General features: G+C 43.9%; 3 non-coding genes across 3 annotated transcripts; all 3 read right to left on the bottom strand.

The window, feature by feature from the left end:
- Positions 1-345: 345 nt before the first annotated feature.
- LOC138570840 (U6 spliceosomal RNA) lies at positions 346-450 on the bottom strand. Its single transcript, XR_011303862.1, has one exon. It is a non-coding gene; the product is annotated as a U6 spliceosomal RNA (small nuclear RNA).
- Positions 451-5,925: 5,475 nt separating this feature from the next.
- On the bottom strand, positions 5,926-6,030 carry LOC138570841 (U6 spliceosomal RNA). The gene has a single exon (XR_011303863.1). It is a non-coding gene; the product is annotated as a U6 spliceosomal RNA (small nuclear RNA).
- A 5,471-nt stretch (positions 6,031-11,501) lies between these two features.
- On the bottom strand, positions 11,502-11,606 carry LOC138570842 (U6 spliceosomal RNA). The gene has a single exon (XR_011303864.1). It is a non-coding gene; the product is annotated as a U6 spliceosomal RNA (small nuclear RNA).
- Between the last annotated feature and the right edge of the window lie 2,917 nt (positions 11,607-14,523).

Here is a 14,523-nt window from a genome sequence, read left to right on the forward strand (position 1 = left end):
AGTTCAGAACAATGTTTGCAAATAGCACCTTAAAGCAGTTTACGCTGGAGTGCACAACAAGGTGGAAACTGATAATACCGAGTTTGGTAAAATGGGATAAAAAAACAAAAGAAGCGTGCCACTTCTAAAAGTACAAGTCAAGAAATTGAAGGAGAGGGGGCTGTTCATTCAGTCAATAGGACTCACAAGTAAAAGGCTCCTGAGGCATGAGTGTTGAATTTGGCGCAAAATGTATTGTGTTGTCGTGTAATATGTATGAACATACAATTTCAATCTTCATTAAAAAAACATGTATTAAAAAATAAAGACTTGCAAATTAAGAAAGTTTCTGTCCTGTCATGTGCCAAAAATAGTGAATGCTTTACGAATGTGCGTGTCATCCTTTAGAGCAGGGGACAATTAAATGTTCACATTATCATTCCAATATTAGTACATGTGTTGCTGAAGCAAGTGCAAAGGGAGAGTCAATCAAACCATTGATTAGGACATCTAGTCAAAGGTTTGCCATACCAAATGTCCTTATGTCAGAGGGTAGAAAGTCCAAACACCATTTAAATATCGGGTGGTATGAAATGAAGAGGGAAACAACAATGAATAAGCATTCTTTGCTGCTGTATTGATCTGGTCCTAAAGGGTTTGGTTTAATGCCAATTATATTTGAAGATATACAGATTCATGCTCCAGGGTGCTTGCAAAATGACACCCCTCCCCATCACAATGGCTGGGTGATGCAAGCCTGAGAGCATCACAATAGACCCATAGACTTGAGAAAAACTCTGTACCACTGAGTGTATGTGGGCCCATGGCTGTATCAAGGACAAGGCAACAACAGGAAGTGGCTTAAGGCATCAGTGCCAGAAGCTGTCCGATTGAGCCCTGTAAGCAATAGATGTGGGACCATCCTTGAAGAGATTCTGAGGCTGATTTCAATGTTAACTTTACTGCTGATTTAAGGATTGCTGAACCTTCGACCCACGTCTAGTTTGCTCGGATAAGGCCTGGAAATCTTTTACAGCTTGTATTGGGGGGAGATGATGTGAGTTTATCAAGAGCAACGGGATATGAGGCATGTGTGCCACAAAAAGCAGGTCTAGGATTTTTTATAAGAAAGCCGCTTTAAGAAGAGAACTTTGGACAACCCTACTGAGAGCAAAAGTATTACACAAAAGGTAAGGGGGTCAGTGGGTCAACGGATAGCACATTTGACTGTGAGTCCGTCTTTTGTAAGTCCAAATACTACCTGGTTCGACATTTTCCAGGCTTTTTGTTTCATTTCTTAACAGATCCATTCCTATGTACCTCTGTGCTTTCAACAGAGTTTTCATTGTAAGGGAGGGACATACAATATGCCTTAAACATTCCTGGGCAGGGAAGACTCTATGTAAAAGAAAGAGTAGCAGACAGTTTAATAAATCATCAGCAGGACCCTCTAGATCTTCCCCAAAAAACATAACATTATTTCTCTGCATGTATGTGTGTTGAACAGCGCAAGTAGTTTGACATTTATCCACTGACATTAACCACTTTCCCACAGCGCAGAACAAAATCACTTGTACTGGCCCCTTCTGCAAAAGCATTACCACTGTAGAAAGCAGTGAAAAGGTGAGGCAGTGTGCAGTCACCCCCGACCCTTTACTCCCCTGATCGGCCACGATCGGCCAAGGACCTCTCTATGAGAGCTGAGGGTGGAATTTTTCTGGACCTCGGTAACTTAGGGAGGCATGGCTAAAGGGATCCTCAATCAACGGCCCAACCTTTGCTTTGTGGCCTGTCCGTATATGTCTGTTCTCCAAATTACCTGCTGCTGCCCAGGTGTCAGCTGGTAAGATGGAATGACCTGCCAGGTAGGATCCTGGCAGATGATTTGCATAGGCAAACCCCCTCTCCCTCTTTATTAGCCCTGCTTACTCCACAGTAGCAAGTATCTGGGGAAAATATAGTGGTCGAGGTGGGGTAGCAGTCACTAGCAACTTTGAGAAAGTAAATCTGGGGTGCTTTGCGACTTGTGGGGAACTACAGAGCTCAGTGCCCAGAACTTTGTGGCACAGGGAGGAGGTCTGTGGGATTTCAGTAACTTGGAGACATGCAACCTGGTTGGGAGTGCTTCAGGTCTCCTTCCTTGCATGTTCCAAGCAACTCAACAAAGCATCAACAGGCTGAGATACCAGCCACAGAGCCATTTCCACTTGATTAAAAGCCTAAAATCTTTTCCATGTAAAAACATAGCCCCCCAACCCCCGAATACCATATTTTCTTTGTTTCCTCTCTCTCTGTCTCTCTCTCTCTCTCCCTTCCTCCTTCCCTCCCTCCTTCCTCCCTCCCGCCCGCTCTCTTTCTCCCCCCGCCCCCTCCCTCCCCCTCTCCCTCTCCCTCTCACAACCATTTATTTTAAGTTTTCATGCACTGTAGCATATTCTGACAATGGTATTTCATAATGGGACTCTTTGAAGGTTACAGAAATCAAAAAAGAAATCAACCAACTAAAAGCAGCCAAATCCAGAGTACACTGCTCAGCCCCAATTAAAGATAAAGGCCTAGAAGCAAATAAAGCTGTAGTTCAGAGCGATGTTTGCAAATAGCACCTTAAAGCAGTTTACGCTGGCGTGCACAACAATGGGGAAAGTGATAATACTGAATTTGGTCGAATGGGAACCGTGCTACTTCTAAAAGTACAAGTCAAGAAATTGAAGGGGACGGGGCTGTTCATTCAGTCACTAGGACTCACAAGTAAAAGGCTCCTGAGGCATTAGTGTTGAATTTGGCGCAAAATGTATTGTGTTGTTGTTTAATATGTATGAATAATATTTCTGTTCTCCAAATTGCCTGCCGCTGCCCAGGCGTCAGCCCCTATGAACATACAATTTCAATCTTCATCAAAAAAGATGAATTAAAAAATAAAGACTTGCAAATTAACAAAGTTTCTGTCCCGTCATGTGCTAAAAATAGTGAATGCTTTACAAATGTACGTGTCATCCTTCAGAGCAGGGGCCAATTCAATGTTCCCATTATCATTCCAATATTAGTACATGTGTTGCTGAGCTACATAGGAATGGATCTGTTAAGAAATTAAACAAAAAGCCTGGGAAAATGTTGAAACAGGTAGGATTTGGACTAACAATAAACTGACTCACAGTCAGATGTGCTATCCCTTGACCCACTGACCCCCTTATCTTTTGTGTAATCCTTTTGCTCTCAGCAGGGCTGTCCATCCAAAGTTCCCTACTTAAAGGGGCTTTCTTATTAAAAAAAAATCCCAGAGCTGTTTTTTATGGCCCACATGCCTCATATCCCGTTGCTCTCGATAAACTCACATCATCTCCCACCAATGCAAGCTGTAAAAGATGTCAAGGGCATAGCCAAGGAAACTAGACGTGGGTCGAAGGTTGAGCAATCGTTAAATCAGCAGCAAAAATAACATTGAAATCAGCCTCAGAATCTCTTAAAGGATGGGTCAACATTGGTTGCTTTCAGGGCGCAATCGGGCAGCCTCTGGTGCTGGCGCCTTAAGGCAAGCGCAAAGGGAGAGCCAACCAAACCATTGATTAGGACCTCTGAACTTTCTGCCTGTGACATAAGGACATTTGATATGGCAAATCATTGACCAAACACCATTTATATGTTGGATGGTATGAAATTAAGAGGCAAACAGCAATACATCAGCATTCTTTTTCTGCCGTATTGATCCGGTCCTAAAGGGTTTGGTTTAATGGCAATTATATTTAAAGATAAACAGATTCATGCTGCAGGGTGCTTGCAAATTGACACACCCTCCCCATCACGAAGGCTGGGTGATGCAAGCGTGAGAGCATCACGGCAGACCCATAGACACGAGAAACACTCTATTCCCCTGAGTGCATGTGGGCCCATGGCTGGATCAAGGACAAGGCAAGAACAGGAGCTGGCTTAAGCTGTCAGCACCCAGGCTGCCCCATTGCGTGCTGCAAGCAACAGATGTTGGACCATCCTTTAAGAGATTCTGAGGCTGATTTCAATGTTAACTCTGCTGCTGATTTAAGGATTGCTTAACCTTTGACCCGAGTCTAGTTTGCTTGGCTAAGCCCTGAAAATCTTTTACAGCTTGTATTGGTGGGAGATGATGTGAATTTATAAAGAGCAACGGGATATGAGGCTTGTGTGCCACAAAATGCAGGTCTATGATCTTTTATATGAAAGCCACTTTGGAAAATCCTATTGAGAGCAAAAGGATTACACAAAAGGAAAGGGGGTCAGTGGGTGAAGAGATACAATTAACTGACTCACAGTCAGATGTGCTAAGTCCAAATCCTACCCGTTTCGACATTTTGTCCAGGTTTTTCGTTTCATTTCTTAACAGATCCATTCCTATGTACCTCTGTGCTTTTAACAGAGTTTTCATTGTAAGGGAGGGATATACAGTATGCCTTAAACATTCCTGGGCAGGGAAGACTCTCTGTAAAAGCAAGAGTAGCGTACAGCTTCATAAATAATCAGCAGGACCCTCTAGACCTTCCCCAAAAAACATGAAATGATTTCTCTGCATGTATGTGCGTTGAGCAGCGCAAGTCGTTTGGTTAATGCCAGTGGTTAAATGTCACTTTCCCACAGCGCAGAATAAAATCACTTGTACAGGTCCCTTCTGCAAAAGCATTACCGCTGTAGAAAGCAGTGAAAAGGTGAGGCAGTGTGCAGTCACCCCGACCCTTCACGGCCCTGATCGGCCACGATCGGCCAAGGACCTCTCTATGAGAGCTGAGGGTGGAATTTTTCTGGACCTCGGTAACTTAGGGAGACATGGCTAAAGGGTTCCTCAATCAACGGCCCAGCCTTTGCTTTGTGGCCTGTCCGAATATTTCTGTTCTCCAAATTATGTGCCGCTGCTCGGGTGTCATTTGGTGGGATGGAATGACCTCCCAGGAATGATCCTGGCAGATGATTTGCATAGGCACACCCCTTCTCCCTCTCTCTTAGCCCTGCTTTCTGCACAGTAGCAAGTATCTGGGGAAAATATAGTGGTCGAGGTAGGGTAGCAGTAACTAGCAACTCTGAGAAAGTAAATCTGGGGAGCTTGGCGACTTGTGGGGAACAACTGCAGAGCTCAGGTACTTTGTGGCACACGGAGGAGGTCTGTGGGATTTCAGTAAATTAGAGACATGCAACCTGGTCGGGAGTGCTTCAGGTCACCTTTGTTGCATGTTCCAAGCAACTCAACAAAGCATCAACAGGCTGAGATACCAGCCACAGAGCCTCTTTCCACTTGATTAAAAGCCTAAAATCTTTTCCATGTAAAAACATAGCCCCCCCCGAATACCATATTTTCTTTGTTTTTTCTCTCTCTCTCTCTCTCTCTCTCTCTCCCTCCCTCCTTAACCTTCCCCCCTCCTGCCCGCTCTCTTTCTCCCCCCGCCCCCTCCCTCCCCCTCTCACAACCATTTATTTTAAGTTTTCATGCACTGTAGCACATTCTGACAACGGTATTTCACAATGGGACTCTTTGAAAGTTACAGAAATCAAAAAAGAAACCAACCAACTAAAAGCAGCCAAAGCCAGAGTACACTGCTCAGCCCCAATTAAAGATTAAGGCCTAGAAGCAAGTAAAGCTGTAGTTCAGAACAATGTTTGCAAATAGCACCTTAAAGCAGTTTACGCTGGAGTGCACAACAAGGTGGAAACTGATAATACCGAGTTTGGTAAAATGGGATAAAAAAACAAAAGAAGCGTGCCACTTCTAAAAGTACAAGTCAAGAAATTGAAGGAGAGGGGGCTGTTCATTCAGTCAATAGGACTCACAAGTAAAAGGCTCCTGAGGCATGAGTGTTGAATTTGGCGCAAAATGTATTGTGTTGTCGTGTAATATGTATGAACATACAATTTCAATCTTCATTAAAAAAACATGTATTAAAAAATAAAGACTTGCAAATTAAGAAAGTTTCTGTCCTGTCATGTGCCAAAAATAGTGAATGCTTTACGAATGTGCGTGTCATCCTTTAGAGCAGGGGACAATTAAATGTTCACATTATCATTCCAATATTAGTACATGTGTTGCTGAAGCAAGTGCAAAGGGAGAGTCAATCAAACCATTGATTAGGACATCTAGTCAAAGGTTTGCCATACCAAATGTCCTTATGTCAGAGGGTAGAAAGTCCAAACACCATTTAAATATCGGGTGGTATGAAATGAAGAGGGAAACAACAATGAATAAGCATTCTTTGCTGCTGTATTGATCTGGTCCTAAAGGGTTTGGTTTAATGCCAATTATATTTGAAGATATACAGATTCATGCTCCAGGGTGCTTGCAAAATGACACCCCTCCCCATCACAATGGCTGGGTGATGCAAGCCTGAGAGCATCACAATAGACCCATAGACTTGAGAAAAACTCTGTACCACTGAGTGTATGTGGGCCCATGGCTGTATCAAGGACAAGGCAACAACAGGAAGTGGCTTAAGGCATCAGTGCCAGAAGCTGTCCGATTGAGCCCTGTAAGCAATAGATGTGGGACCATCCTTGAAGAGATTCTGAGGCTGATTTCAATGTTAACTTTACTGCTGATTTAAGGATTGCTGAACCTTCGACCCACGTCTAGTTTGCTCGGATAAGGCCTGGAAATCTTTTACAGCTTGTATTGGGGGGAGATGATGTGAGTTTATCAAGAGCAACGGGATATGAGGCATGTGTGCCACAAAAAGCAGGTCTAGGATTTTTTATAAGAAAGCCGCTTTAAGAAGAGAACTTTGGACAACCCTACTGAGAGCAAAAGTATTACACAAAAGGTAAGGGGGTCAGTGGGTCAACGGATAGCACATTTGACTGTGAGTCCGTCTTTTGTAAGTCCAAATACTACCTGGTTCGACATTTTCCAGGCTTTTTGTTTCATTTCTTAACAGATCCATTCCTATGTACCTCTGTGCTTTCAACAGAGTTTTCATTGTAAGGGAGGGACATACAATATGCCTTAAACATTCCTGGGCAGGGAAGACTCTATGTAAAAGAAAGAGTAGCAGACAGTTTAATAAATCATCAGCAGGACCCTCTAGATCTTCCCCAAAAAACATAACATTATTTCTCTGCATGTATGTGTGTTGAACAGCGCAAGTAGTTTGACATTTATCCACTGACGTTAACCACTTTCCCACAGCGCAGAACAAAATCACTTGTACTGGCCCCTTCTGCAAAAGCATTACCACTGTAGAAAGCAGTGAAAAGGTGAGGCAGTGTGCAGTCACCCCCGACCCTTTACTCCCCTGATCGGCCACGATCGGCCAAGGACCTCTCTATGAGAGCTGAGGGTGGAATTTTTCTGGACCTCGGTAACTTAGGGAGGCATGGCTAAAGGGATCCTCAATCAACGGCCCAACCTTTGCTTTGTGGCCTGTCCGTATATGTCTGTTCTCCAAATTACCTGCTGCTGCCCAGGTGTCAGCTGGTAAGATGGAATGACCTGCCAGGTAGGATCCTGGCAGATGATTTGCATAGGCAAACCCCCTCTCCCTCTTTATTAGCCCTGCTTACTCCACAGTAGCAAGTATCTGGGGAAAATATAGTGGTCGAGGTGGGGTAGCAGTCACTAGCAACTTTGAGAAAGTAAATCTGGGGTGCTTTGCGACTTGTGGGGAACTACAGAGCTCAGTGCCCAGAACTTTGTGGCACAGGGAGGAGGTCTGTGGGATTTCAGTAACTTGGAGACATGCAACCTGGTTGGGAGTGCTTCAGGTCTCCTTCCTTGCATGTTCCAAGCAACTCAACAAAGCATCAACAGGCTGAGATACCAGCCACAGAGCCATTTCCACTTGATTAAAAGCCTAAAATCTTTTCCATGTAAAAACATAGCCCCCCAACCCCCGAATACCATATTTTCTTTGTTTCCTCTCTCTCTGTCTCTCTCTCTCTCTCCCTTCCTCCTTCCCTCCCTCCTTCCTCCCTCCCGCCCGCTCTCTTTCTCCCCCCGCCCCCTCCCTCCCCCTCTCCCTCTCCCTCTCACAACCATTTATTTTAAGTTTTCATGCACTGTAGCATATTCTGACAATGGTATTTCATAATGGGACTCTTTGAAGGTTACAGAAATCAAAAAAGAAATCAACCAACTAAAAGCAGCCAAATCCAGAGTACACTGCTCAGCCCCAATTAAAGATAAAGGCCTAGAAGCAAATAAAGCTGTAGTTCAGAGCGATGTTTGCAAATAGCACCTTAAAGCAGTTTACGCTGGCGTGCACAACAATGGGGAAAGTGATAATACTGAATTTGGTCGAATGGGAACCGTGCTACTTCTAAAAGTACAAGTCAAGAAATTGAAGGGGACGGGGCTGTTCATTCAGTCACTAGGACTCACAAGTAAAAGGCTCCTGAGGCATTAGTGTTGAATTTGGCGCAAAATGTATTGTGTTGTTGTTTAATATGTATGAATAATATTTCTGTTCTCCAAATTGCCTGCCGCTGCCCAGGCGTCAGCCCCTATGAACATACAATTTCAATCTTCATCAAAAAAGATGAATTAAAAAATAAAGACTTGCAAATTAACAAAGTTTCTGTCCCGTCATGTGCTAAAAATAGTGAATGCTTTACAAATGTACGTGTCATCCTTCAGAGCAGGGGCCAATTCAATGTTCCCATTATCATTCCAATATTAGTACATGTGTTGCTGAGCTACATAGGAATGGATCTGTTAAGAAATTAAACAAAAAGCCTGGGAAAATGTTGAAACAGGTAGGATTTGGACTAACAATAAACTGACTCACAGTCAGATGTGCTATCCCTTGACCCACTGACCCCCTTATCTTTTGTGTAATCCTTTTGCTCTCAGCAGGGCTGTCCATCCAAAGTTCCCTACTTAAAGGGGCTTTCTTATTAAAAAAAAATCCCAGAGCTGTTTTTTATGGCCCACATGCCTCATATCCCGTTGCTCTCGATAAACTCACATCATCTCCCACCAATGCAAGCTGTAAAAGATGTCAAGGGCATAGCCAAGGAAACTAGACGTGGGTCGAAGGTTGAGCAATCGTTAAATCAGCAGCAAAAATAACATTGAAATCAGCCTCAGAATCTCTTAAAGGATGGGTCAACATTGGTTGCTTTCAGGGCGCAATCGGGCAGCCTCTGGTGCTGGCGCCTTAAGGCAAGCGCAAAGGGAGAGCCAACCAAACCATTGATTAGGACCTCTGAACTTTCTGCCTGTGACATAAGGACATTTGATATGGCAAATCATTGACCAAACACCATTTATATGTTGGATGGTATGAAATTAAGAGGCAAACAGCAATACATCAGCATTCTTTTTCTGCCGTATTGATCCGGTCCTAAAGGGTTTGGTTTAATGGCAATTATATTTAAAGATAAACAGATTCATGCTGCAGGGTGCTTGCAAATTGACACACCCTCCCCATCACGAAGGCTGGGTGATGCAAGCGTGAGAGCATCACGGCAGACCCATAGACACGAGAAACACTCTATTCCCCTGAGTGCATGTGGGCCCATGGCTGGATCAAGGACAAGGCAAGAACAGGAGCTGGCTTAAGCTGTCAGCACCCAGGCTGCCCCATTGCGTGCTGCAAGCAACAGATGTTGGACCATCCTTTAAGAGATTCTGAGGCTGATTTCAATGTTAACTCTGCTGCTGATTTAAGGATTGCTTAACCTTCGACCCGAGTCTAGTTTGCTTGGCTAAGCCCTGAAAATCTTTTACAGCTTGTATTGGTGGGAGATGATGTGAATTTATAAAGAGCAACGGGATATGAGGCTTGTGTGCCACAAAATGCAGGTCTATGATCTTTTATATGAAAGCCACTTTGGAAAATCCTATTGAGAGCAAAAGGATTACACAAAAGGAAAGGGGGTCAGTGGGTGAAGAGATACAATTAACTGACTCACAGTCAGATGTGCTAAGTCCAAATCCTACCCGTTTCGACATTTTGTCCAGGTTTTTCGTTTCATTTCTTAACAGATCCATTCCTATGTACCTCTGTGCTTTTAAGAGAGTTTTCATTGTAAGGGAGGGATATACAGTATGCCTTAAACATTCCTGGGCAGGGAAGACTCTCTGTAAAAGCAAGAGTAGCGTACAGCTTCATAAATAATCAGCAGGACCCTCTAGACCTTCCCCAAAAAACATGAAATGATTTCTCTGCATGTATGTGCGTTGAGCAGCGCAAGTCGTTTGCTTAATGCCAGTGGTTAAATGTCACTTTCCCACAGCGCAGAATAAAATCACTTGTACAGGTCCCTTCTGCAAAAGCATTACCGCTGTAGAAAGCAGTGAAAAGGTGAGGCAGTGTGCAGTCACCCCGACCCTTCACGGCCCTGATCGGCCACGATCGGCCAAGGACCTCTCTATGAGAGCTGAGGGTGGAATTTTTCTGGACCTCGGTAACTTAGGGAGACATGGCTAAAGGGTTCCTCAATCAACGGCCCAGCCTTTGCTTTGTGGCCTGTCCGAATATTTCTGTTCTCCAAATTATGTGCCGCTGCTCGGGTGTCATTTGGTGGGATGGAATGACCTCCCAGGAATGATCCTGGCAGATGATTTGCATAGGCACACCCCTTCTCCCTCTCTCTTAGCCCTGCTTTCTGCACAGTAGCAAGTATCTGGGGAAAATATAGTGGTCGAGGTAGGGTAGCAGTAACTAGCAACTCTGAGAAAGTAAATCTGGGGAGCTTGGCGACTTGTGGGGAACAACTGCAGAGCTCAGGTACTTTGTGGCACACGGAGGAGGTCTGTGGGATTTCAGTAAATTAGAGACATGCAACCTGGTCGGGAGTGCTTCAGGTCACCTTTGTTGCATGTTCCAAGCAACTCAACAAAGCATCAACAGGCTGAGATACCAGCCACAGAGCCTCTTTCCACTTGATTAAAAGCCTAAAATCTTTTCCATGTAAAAACATAGCCCCCCCCGAATACCATATTTTCTTTGTTTTTTCTCTCTCTCTCTCTCTCTCTCTCCCTCCCTCCTTAACCTTCCCCCCTCCTGCCCGCTCTCTTTCTCCCCCCGCCCCCTCCCTCCCCCTCTCACAACCATTTATTTTAAGTTTTCATGCACTGTAGCACATTCTGACAACGGTATTTCACAATGGGACTCTTTGAAAGTTACAGAAATCAAAAAAGAAACCAACCAACTAAAAGCAGCCAAAGCCAGAGTACACTGCTCAGCCCCAATTAAAGATTAAGGCCTAGAAGCAAGTAAAGCTGTAGTTCAGAACAATGTTTGCAAATAGCACCTTAAAGCAGTTTACGCTGGAGTGCACAACAAGGTGGAAACTGATAATACCGAGTTTGGTAAAATGGGATAAAAAAACAAAAGAAGCGTGCCACTTCTAAAAGTACAAGTCAAGAAATTGAAGGAGAGGGGGCTGTTCATTCAGTCAATAGGACTCACAAGTAAAAGGCTCCTGAGGCATGAGTGTTGAATTTGGCGCAAAATGTATTGTGTTGTCGTGTAATATGTATGAACATACAATTTCAATCTTCATTAAAAAAACATGTATTAAAAAATAAAGACTTGCAAATTAAGAAAGTTTCTGTCCTGTCATGTGCCAAAAATAGTGAATGCTTTACGAATGTGCGTGTCATCCTTTAGAGCAGGGGACAATTAAATGTTCACATTATCATTCCAATATTAGTACATGTGTTGCTGAAGCAAGTGCAAAGGGAGAGTCAATCAAACCATTGATTAGGACATCTAGTCAAAGGTTTGCCATACCAAATGTCCTTATGTCAGAGGGTAGAAAGTCCAAACACCATTTAAATATCGGGTGGTATGAAATGAAGAGGGAAACAACAATGAATAAGCATTCTTTGCTGCTGTATTGATCTGGTCCTAAAGGGTTTGGTTTAATGCCAATTATATTTGAAGATATACAGATTCATGCTCCAGGGTGCTTGCAAAATGACACCCCTCCCCATCACAATGGCTGGGTGATGCAAGCCTGAGAGCATCACAATAGACCCATAGACTTGAGAAAAACTCTGTACCACTGAGTGTATGTGGGCCCATGGCTGTATCAAGGACAAGGCAACAACAGGAAGTGGCTTAAGGCATCAGTGCCAGAAGCTGTCCGATTGAGCCCTGTAAGCAATAGATGTGGGACCATCCTTGAAGAGATTCTGAGGCTGATTTCAATGTTAACTTTACTGCTGATTTAAGGATTGCTGAACCTTCGACCCACGTCTAGTTTGCTCGGATAAGGCCTGGAAATCTTTTACAGCTTGTATTGGGGGGAGATGATGTGAGTTTATCAAGAGCAACGGGATATGAGGCATGTGTGCCACAAAAAGCAGGTCTAGGATTTTTTATAAGAAAGCCGCTTTAAGAAGAGAACTTTGGACAACCCTACTGAGAGCAAAAGTATTACACAAAAGGTAAGGGGGTCAGTGGGTCAACGGATAGCACATTTGACTGTGAGTCCGTCTTTTGTAAGTCCAAATACTACCTGGTTCGACATTTTCCAGGCTTTTTGTTTCATTTCTTAACAGATCCATTCCTATGTACCTCTGTGCTTTCAACAGAGTTTTCATTGTAAGGGAGGGACATACAATATGCCTTAAACATTCCTGGGCAGGGAAGACTCTATGTAAAAGAAAGAGTAGCAGACAGTTTAATAAATCATCAGCAGGACCCTCTAGATCTTCCCCAAAAAACATAACATTATTTCTCTGCATGTATGTGTGTTGAACAGCGCAAGTAGTTTGACATTTATCCACTGACATTAACCACTTTCCCACAGCGCAGAACAAAATCACTTGTACTGGCCCCTTCTGCAAAAGCATTACCACTGTAGAAAGCAGTGAAAAGGTGAGGCAGTGTGCAGTCACCCCCGACCCTTTACTCCCCTGATCGGCCACGATCGGCCAAGGACCTCTCTATGAGAGCTGAGGGTGGAATTTTTCTGGACCTCGGTAACTTAGGGAGGCATGGCTAAAGGGATCCTCAATCAACGGCCCAACCTTTGCTTTGTGGCCTGTCCGTATATGTCTGTTCTCCAAATTACCTGCTGCTGCCCAGGTGTCAGCTGGTAAGATGGAATGACCTGCCAGGTAGGATCCTGGCAGATGATTTGCATAGGCAAACCCCCTCTCCCTCTTTATTAGCCCTGCTTACTCCACAGTAGCAAGTATCTGGGGAAAATATAGTGGTCGAGGTGGGGTAGCAGTCACTAGCAACTTTGAGAAAGTAAATCTGGGGTGCTTTGCGACTTGTGGGGAACTACAGAGCTCAGTGCCCAGAACTTTGTGGCACAGGGAGGAGGTCTGTGGGATTTCAGTAACTTGGAGACATGCAACCTGGTTGGGAGTGCTTCAGGTCTCCTTCCTTGCATGTTCCAAGCAACTCAACAAAGCATCAACAGGCTGAGATACCAGCCACAGAGCCATTTCCACTTGATTAAAAGCCTAAAATCTTTTCCATGTAAAAACATAGCCCCCCAACCCCCGAATACCATATTTTCTTTGTTTCCTCTCTCTCTGTCTCTCTCTCTCTCTCCCTTCCTCCTTCCCTCCCTCCTTCCTCCCTCCCGCCCGCTCTCTTTCTCCCCCCGCCCCCTCCCTCCCCCTCTCCCTCTCCCTCTCACAACCATTTATTTTAAGTTTTCATGCACTGTAGCATATTCTGACAATGGTATTTCATAATGGGACTCTTTGAAGGTTACAGAAATCAAAAAAGAAATCAACCAACTAAAAGCAGCCAAATCCAGAGTACACTGCTCAGCCCCAATTAAAGATAAAGGCCTAGAAGCAAATAAAGCTGTAGTTCAGAGCGATGTTTGCAAATAGCACCTTAAAGCAGTTTACGCTGGCGTGCACAACAATGGGGAAAGTGATAATACTGAATTTGGTCGAATGGGAACCGTGCTACTTCTAAAAGTACAAGTCAAGAAATTGAAGGGGACGGGGCTGTTCATTCAGTCACTAGGACTCACAAGTAAAAGGCTCCTGAGGCATTAGTGTTGAATTTGGCGCAAAATGTATTGTGTTGTTGTTTAATATGTATGAATAATATTTCTGTTCTCCAAATTGCCTGCCGCTGCCCAGGCGTCAGCCCCTATGAACATACAATTTCAATCTTCATCAAAAAAGATGAATTAAAAAATAAAGACTTGCAAATTAACAAAGTTTCTGTCCCGTCATGTGCTAAAAATAGTGAATGCTTTACAAATGTACGTGTCATCCTTCAGAGCAGGGGCCAATTCAATGTTCCCATTATCATTCCAATATTAGTACATGTGTTGCTGAGCTACATAGGAATGGATCTGTTAAGAAATTAAACAAAAAGCCTGGGAAAATGTTGAAACAGGTAGGATTTGGACTAACAATAAACTGACTCACAGTCAGATGTGCTATCCCTTGACCCACTGACCCCCTTATCTTTTGTGTAATCCTTTTGCTCTCAGCAGGGCTGTCCATCCAAAGTTCCCTACTTAAAGGGGCTTTCTTATTAAAAAAAAATCCCAGAGCTGTTTTTTATGGCCCACATGCCTCATATCCCGTTGCTCTCGATAAACTCACATCATCTCCCACCAATGCAAGCTGTAAAAGATGTCAAGGGCATAGCCAAGGAAACT

Source organism: Ambystoma mexicanum, chromosome 2q, assembly GCF_040938575.1.
Source record: "Ambystoma mexicanum isolate Mex_15411 chromosome 2q, UKY_AmexF1_1, whole genome shotgun sequence".
NCBI classification, from domain to species: Eukaryota; Metazoa; Chordata; class Amphibia; order Caudata; family Ambystomatidae; genus Ambystoma; species Ambystoma mexicanum.